Below are 8,132 nucleotides of genomic sequence, written 5' to 3'. Positions count from 1 at the left end.
GTCATTTCTAAGATATTACAGTAGATTTATACATGTTTTAATTTTTATGTTGTTGTTATTAAAACATTTGTCTCTTTTAGTTAATTGGACTAAGGGTCTTCAATAACTAACTAGTGAACTACGTTAAAATCCTATCATGACAACATTCTGTATTAGATTTAGTGAATAATCTGCAAAAAAGACTAGTCCTAGTAATGCTGATCACAAGCACCACTGGATTGAAAAGGAAGCCCACCTGGTTCCCTGATGACCTTCAGCAGAGGGAATCTGCCAACAGATCATTAGATGATTCCAGACACACCACATATGGTTGATTCATAAATGTCCTCAGAAATGCTCTATCAAGGTAATGCCTCACATAAAGCAATAAAGCACAGTGCAGGCCATTCAGCCCACAATGTTGTGCCCACCTTTTAACCTATTTCAGATCAATCTAACTCTTCCGTCCTATATAACCCTCCATTTTTGTCTCATACATACGCTATGAGAAGAGTCTCTTAAATGTCCCTAATGTATCTGTCACCCTCTGTGTAAAAAATATTGACTACCAACTTCTACCTCTACACTTCCTTCGAATCACCTTAAAATGATGTCCTCTTATATTAGCCATTACTGCCTAAGAAAAGCAATAGCTGTCAACTCTGTCTATGCTGCTTATCATTTTATGCACCTCTTTCAAGTCACCTCTCATCCTTCTTCATTTCTAAAAGAAAAGACCTACTTTGCTCAAACTTTCCACATAAGACATGTTCTCCAATTCAGTCATCATGTTGGTAAATCTCCTCTGCATCCTCTCTCAAGCTTCCATATCCTTCCTGTAATGGTGCAACCAGAACTGGATACAGTATGCCAAGTCTGTATGAACCAGGATTTTATACAGACCATAAGACCTTTAGACCATAACATATAGAAACAGAATTAGGCCATTTTGCCCCTCGAGTCTGTTCCACCATTTCATCATGGCTGATCCAATTTCCTTCTCAGCACTAATCTCCACATATTCCCCATATACCTTCATGCCCTGACCTATCAAGAATCTATCAACCTCTGAGTTAAATATACATAAAGTCTTGGCCTCCACAGCTGCCCGAGGCAAAGAATTCCATAGATTCACCACGTTCTGGCTATGCAAATTCTTCCTCATCTGCATTCTAAAAGGACAACCCTCTACTCTCAGGCTACGCCCTCTGGTCTCTCCCAAAATAGGAAACGTCCTCTCCACATCCATCTCTATCAAGGCCTTTCACTATTCTATGGGTTTCAAGAAGGTCACCCCCCATTCTTCTGAACTCTAGTGAATAGAGGCCCAGAGCCATTAGACGCTCTTCACATGACAAGCTATTCAATCTTGAAACCATTTTTGTGAATTCCCTTTGAACTCTCCCCAGTTTCAGCACATCCTTTCTAAGATAAGGTGCCCAGACCTGGTCACAATACTCCAACTAGGGCCTCAACATTACTTCCTTAATTTTATATTCTAGTACTCTTGAAAGGAATGCTAACATTGCATTTGCCTTCCTCACCACAGACTGAACCTGTAAATTAATCTTTAGGGAATCCTGCACAAGGACTCCCAAGTCCCTTTGCATCTCAGTTTTTTTGTATTCTCTCTCCATTTAGAAAATAGTCAATCCTTTCATTTCTTCTACCAAAGTGCATGACCATACACTTTCTGATATTATATTCCATCTCCTATTTCTTTGCCCATTATCCTAAACTGTCTAAGTCCTTCTCTAGCCTCTCTACTTCCCCAAAACTATTTGCCCCTCCACTTATCTTCATATCATCTGCAAACTTTGCAACAAAGCCATCAATTCCATCATCCAAATGATTGACACATAACATAAAAAGAATCGGTCCCAACACAAAACCCTGTGGAACACCACGAGTCACTGTCAGCCAGTCAGAAAAGGCTCCCTTTATTCTCACTGTAGGCCTCCTGCCAATCAACTACTGCTTTATCCATGCCAGAATCTTTCCTGTAATACCTCATACTTAATAATCAACTCCAACATCTTTACAAGAAATGATGTCAGACCAACTGGCCTATAGTTTCCTTTCTTCTGCTTCTCTCCCTTCTTGAAGTGTGAAGTGACATTTGCAATTTTCCAGTCTTCCGGAACCAATCCAGAATCCAGTGATTCTTGAAAGAATTTTTCAACCATCTCTTTCAAAACTCTGGGGTGTACACCATCTGGTCTAGGTGACTTATCTACCTTCAGAGCTTTCAGTTTTCCAAGAACCTTCTCTTTAGTAATGGTGTCTTTGCACACTTCATGCCCCCTGATACCTGCAACTTCCTCTATACTGCTAGTGTCTTCTATAGTGAAGCCTGATGCAAAGTACTTATTCTGTTCTTCCTCTATTTCATTGTCCCCTTTACTACTTATCCAGAATCTTTTTCCAGCACTCACCTCTCTTTTACACTTAATGTATCTGAAGAAACTTTGGTAATCCTCTTTAATATTATTGGCTAGCTTGCTTTTGTATTCCTTCTTCACCTTCTTATGATTTTGTTAGTTGCCTTCTGTTGGTTTTCAAAAGCTTTCCAATACAGTGTATATTTGCTGTATTATATGCTCTCTCTTTGGTTTTTATGTTGGTTTTGACATCTTGTTAGGCATGTTTGTGTCAATTTGCCATGATAATATTTCTTCCTCTTTGGGATGTACATATCCAGAAATTCCAGCCATTACTGCTCTGCCATCATTCCTGCCAGTGTTCTTTTCCAATCAATTCTGGCCAACTCCTTCTCATATCTTTGTAATTCCCTTTACTTCATTTTAATACTGATACAGCTGACTTTAGCTTCTCCTTCTTAAATTGCAGGATGAACTCGATCATATTATGATCACTACCCCAAAGGGTTCTTTTACCTTAAGCTCTCTAATCCATTCTGGTTCATTGCAGAACACCCATTCCAGAATAGCTGATCCTCTAGTGGACTCAACCATAAGCTGATCTAAAAAGCCATCTTATAGGCATTCTAGAAATCCCCCCTCCTGTAATCCAGCACCAACCTAATTTTCCCAATCTACCTGCATATTGAAGTCCCCCATGACTATTGTATCATTATCCATTGAAATTTGTAGGCAGCATCCTCACCACTGTTTGTGGGTCTGTATAAACTCCCATCAGTGTCTTTTTATCCTTGCAATTTTTTAGCTCTATCCACAATGACTCAACACCTTCCAACCCTATGTCACTTCTTACTAATGATTTGATTTCATTTTTTACCAACAGAGAAATGCCACCTCCCTCTGCCATCCTGCCTATCCTTTCTATACCATGTGTATCCTTGGACATTAAGCTCATATAGCTGCACATTCATACAATACACCTTCTTAACCACCTTACCAACTTACACAGCGACATTGAGGGATCTATGGATGTGGACCTCAAGAACCCTCTGTTCCTCCACATTGCTAAAATCCTGCCAATAAGCTTCAAATTGGTGTGGGCATGTGGCCAAGTGGTTAAGGCATTGGACTAGCGACCTGAAAGTCGTGAGTTCGAGCCCCAGTCGAGGCAACGTGTTGTGTCCTTGAGCAAGGCACTTCATCACACATTGCTTTGCGATGACACTGGTGCCAAGCTGTATGGGTCCTAATGCCCTTCCCTTGGTCAACATTGGTGTCGTGGAGAGGGGAGACTTGCAGCATGGTCTTCCATACAACCTTGCCCAGGCCTGCACCCTGGAGAGTGAAGACTTTCCAGGCGCAGATCCATGGTCTCGCAAGACTAACAGATGCCTTAAAGCTTCAATTTTTACCTTCCAGAGTGTATCTCTTCACACTTCTCTGGATTGAATTCAATTTGCCACTTCTCAGCCCAGCTTTGCATCTTAGTAATCATCCTATCAATATCAAGGGGAATTAAGAATGGGCAATAGATGCTAGCAATTCCACTGAAAACTTCAAAAAAAATCTAAATCTGTGGAGAATTAGGAAATTTATGATGAAAAGTGTATATCAAATCACTATATCAGATTGTCAAATTCCAGCACCTATCCACTTTTACTCCTCCATCAAGAAGGTCTTAAATCTCTCCACCTTTTTATCCTGGCATCTTCCCATTCCTTTCCAGTCCTGATGAAGGGTCTGTGCCCAAAATGTTGACTGTTTATTCATTTCCATGGATGCTATCTGACTTGCTGAGTTCCTCCAGCATTTTGTATACATTGTTTCAAATCAATATGTGCTTACTGTTGTATCCTTGCCATCATGAGATCACAATCTACTCCAGTGAATATATAGTTGTCTGTTAAACATAGGAAGGTTGGTGCAGAAGTAGGAAACTTCATCTGCTGCAAGATAATGATTCCAGTTTTATCATTTGTCATTACTCTTTCACACTGAAGCGAGTAAACAAGTTAAACAACACATATCAGTTAATTGCATACTACGTGAGTTATATGTGCCAATATCTATCTACTTCTAGAAGCAGCTTGCTGTCATGTCCACCCATGTAGGATACAATCACACAACTTAAACAGGAAGGAAATCATTAAATTCTGTAGCAATATTGTTAAGCTCCATCAGCTGAGAGTAGGCATTTTTCTCCCAGTACTGTACACAATTGAACACATATTTCTTTTGTATAATTGCCAAGCGTTTTGCTGCAATTACAAACCAGCATGCTGCACAGTGCTAAATCTGTGTGATAGTGGGGTCCTATATATTTCGTTCAGTTTACCTATTTGAAGCCTCACTATTGTTTTAACTTTTAATACATTTACATTCACATTGATGCAATACAAACAAACATAACTGTGCATATTTAACTTAGTTTATAATAAAGGAAAATAATTCCAAACAAAATACCACAGAATTATTGAAGGAGAAACATTAATTATAATATTTGAAGGGGAAATTCCAAGGTTGGTAAGCTGAAAGAGCCAAATGATTGCCTGAACATTGCTAGAGGTGAATTTGAACACAGGCGCATTACAATTCAGGAAACAAATGGTAAATCACAAGGAATTCTGCAGATGCTGGAAATTCAAGCAACACACATCAAAGTTGCTGGTGAACGCAGCAGGCCAGGCAGCATCTCTAGGAAGATGTACAGTATACATCTCGGCCCGAAATGTATACTGTACCTCTTCCTAGAGATGCTGCCTGGCCTGCTGCGCTCACCAGCAACTTTGAAATGGTAAATCAATCAAGTTGTACGATAGTAGTTCACCGACAGCTATCACTTAAAACAAAACTGATCAAAATTAAACCATTCAAAACTTTTCAGAGTGTTGGCAAATACCTTGCCTTTTCGCTAAACAGAGTACTTATGATTAAATGCAATGTTTTTCATAGAATATCAATAATTTACAAATCCTTCAAGAAAATAGCCTAATATACCCAAGACATTGATTTTTGTTTTGTAATGTATGTCCCTAATAGCATTACCTGTAAAAGCTAAATACTAAAGTGGCTCTAAGTTTCAAACTTCGGGTGTATACAGATTCCATAATTTTCCTTACGAAACCAATGAAGGTTAGAAATATTTTGGAATAGTACTGTGCATAAAACATTAAAAAGAGAGAGATAAGAAAATTTGAGAGGGGTAAGGAATGTTGTCATATATGTTTGAGAAGGAGTTAAATAAATTTTACAACCACAGATGAAGTTAAGAATTAGGGATGGAGACGCAAACGCTACAAAACAACTGTACAGGTATTGTTAATGTCAGATGAGCATAAGTGGATCACTGATGGTCTGTGCAGACCTGGTGAGCCAAAAAGCCTATTTTCATGCTGTTTCTTTCTATGATCCCAGTGAAATACATGGTGAATGATTGTGGAGTCCAACGTATGAGAACGTCTAATTTTTTACAAACATATTCATTCTGAAGTATTGTGAAGCAGAGATTCTCAGACCTCCACAAACCCAGAAGAACAAGGCAGCAGCTGTATGGGAACACCTGCAGCTTCAAAATCCCTTTACAAGCCTTGACAATACATAACAATTCTTCCATCATTGCTGATGAAATTTGTGAAATCCCTCATCGGAGAACATTGTGGGAATACCATCAACAAGATATACGTTGCAGAGGTTTAGTAAAGCAATCTCCACCCCCTTCTAAAGTGCAATTATTGAAGGGCAACAAATGTTGAATTTATTGGTGGTGTTCACATCCCATTAATAAAAATATTAAAAAGCACTTCCAATTCCATTCCACAGTAAGATCAGCTCTGAACTTTTCTGCAGGCAAAGTTAGTATTAGCAGAATGGTTATTTGGATAAACATATCCTATTGCATTTGTACATGTTTCAAGCCTTTTAAAAATTTTTCCTGACCCTTCTTTATGAGTCCGCCTTCTGATATTTGGGCATCAAATCTGCAGTTCTTTTCCTAAAATGATGAGCATTTTCTCTACTCCTTGAAGTACTGTCTAATTCAAGTGCAATTGCATTGTTATCTATGCAATTATTAAATGACAAAGATGAGTCAACGTATACTGTAATAAATTAACACTAAACAACTTCAAAATAAAGTGCAAGTAAAATGCAAGGAATTCTACAGATTCTGGAAATCCAAAGCAACACGCACAATATGCTGGAGGAACTCAGCAGGTCAGGCAGCATCTATGGAAATGAATAGCTAATTGACATTTCGGGCCTAGATACCTCCTCAAGACTGAGAAGGAAACATAGAAACATAGAAACATAGAAAATAGGTGCAGGAGTAGGCCATTCGGCCCTTCGAGCCTGCACCGCCATTTATTATGATCATGGCTGATCATCCAACTCAGAACCCAGCCTTCCCTCCATACCCCCTGACCCCTGTAGCCACAAGGGCCATATCTAACTTCCTTTTAAACATAGCTAATGAACTGGCCTCAACAGTTTGCTGTGGCAGAGAATTCCACAGATTCACCACTCTCTGTGTGAAGAAGTTTTTCCTAACCTCGGTCCTAAAAGGCTTCCCCTCTATCCTCAAACTGTGACCCCTCGTTCTAGACCTCCCCAACATCGGGAACAATCTTCCTGCATCTAGCCTGTCCAATCCCTTTAGGATCTTATACGTTTCAATCAGATCCCCCCTCAATCTTCTAAATTCCAAAGGGGGAGATGCCAGAATAAAAATATGGGGGAGGGGAAGGAGAATGGGGGGAAGGTAATAGGTGAAGCCAGGTGAGTGGGAAAAGTGAAGAGCTGAAGAAGAAGGAATCTAAAAGGAGAGGAGAGTGGACCACAGGAAAAAGAGAAGGAGGAAGGGACCCAGGAGGAAGCAATAGACAGGTGAGAAGAGGTAAAAGTTAGAGTGTGGAATAGAGGAAGGGGAGGGGATCTGTTTACTGGAAAGGGAAATCAGTATTCATGCCATCAGCTTGGAGGTTTCCCAGAAGGGATATAAGATATTGCTTCTCCACCCTGAGGGTGGCCTCATCTTGGCACTAGAGGAGGCCATGGACCAACATGTTGGAACAGAAATGGAAATTGGAATTAAAAGCGAAGTCCTGCTTGTGGAGGGTGATGTGGAGGTGCTCGATGAAGGGGTTCCCCAACTTATGACAGGTCTCACCAATGTAGAGAAGACTGCATCAGGAGCATAGGATGCAATAGATGATCCCAGAAGATTCGCGGGTGAATTGTTGCCTCAACTGGAAGGATGGCCAGGGGCCTTAAATGGAGGTGAGGGAGATATTTTCTGGAATTTAACATGCAAGGCCCTGTATCTTACTAGACTTCCATTTTGCCTTCCAATTTGATTTCAGTCCAGTTCATCCCGTGTCAAAAGACAATGTCAGAACATCCTTCAAAAGAGTGAGTGCTCACAAGGCACCAGACTCCGACGTTATACGTGATAAGGTATTGCAAACCTATACTGACCATCTGGCTACAATGCTCAAGGACATCTCAGTTTCTCTCACCTGATACCTCAGGTTCCAAACTGCTTCAAGAGGGCAAAAATTATATCAGGGCTAAAGAAGAGCAAGGCGATCTTCCTCATTGACGGTCAGCCAGTAGTACTCACATCTACTGTGACATAGTGCATTGAGAAGAAGTAGGTCATGGCCTACTGCAGCAATAGATCTGCAGTGGACACAGTCTCACCAGCTCTCCAATCTACTTTGGAGTACTTAGACAGCAGCAAAATATATGTCAGGCTGCTAATTATTGATTATAGCT

This window comes from Mobula hypostoma, chromosome 4 (assembly GCF_963921235.1).
Source record: "Mobula hypostoma chromosome 4, sMobHyp1.1, whole genome shotgun sequence".
Classification (NCBI taxonomy): Eukaryota; Metazoa; Chordata; class Chondrichthyes; order Myliobatiformes; family Myliobatidae; genus Mobula; species Mobula hypostoma.
This window is presented reverse-complemented; position numbering follows the sequence as displayed.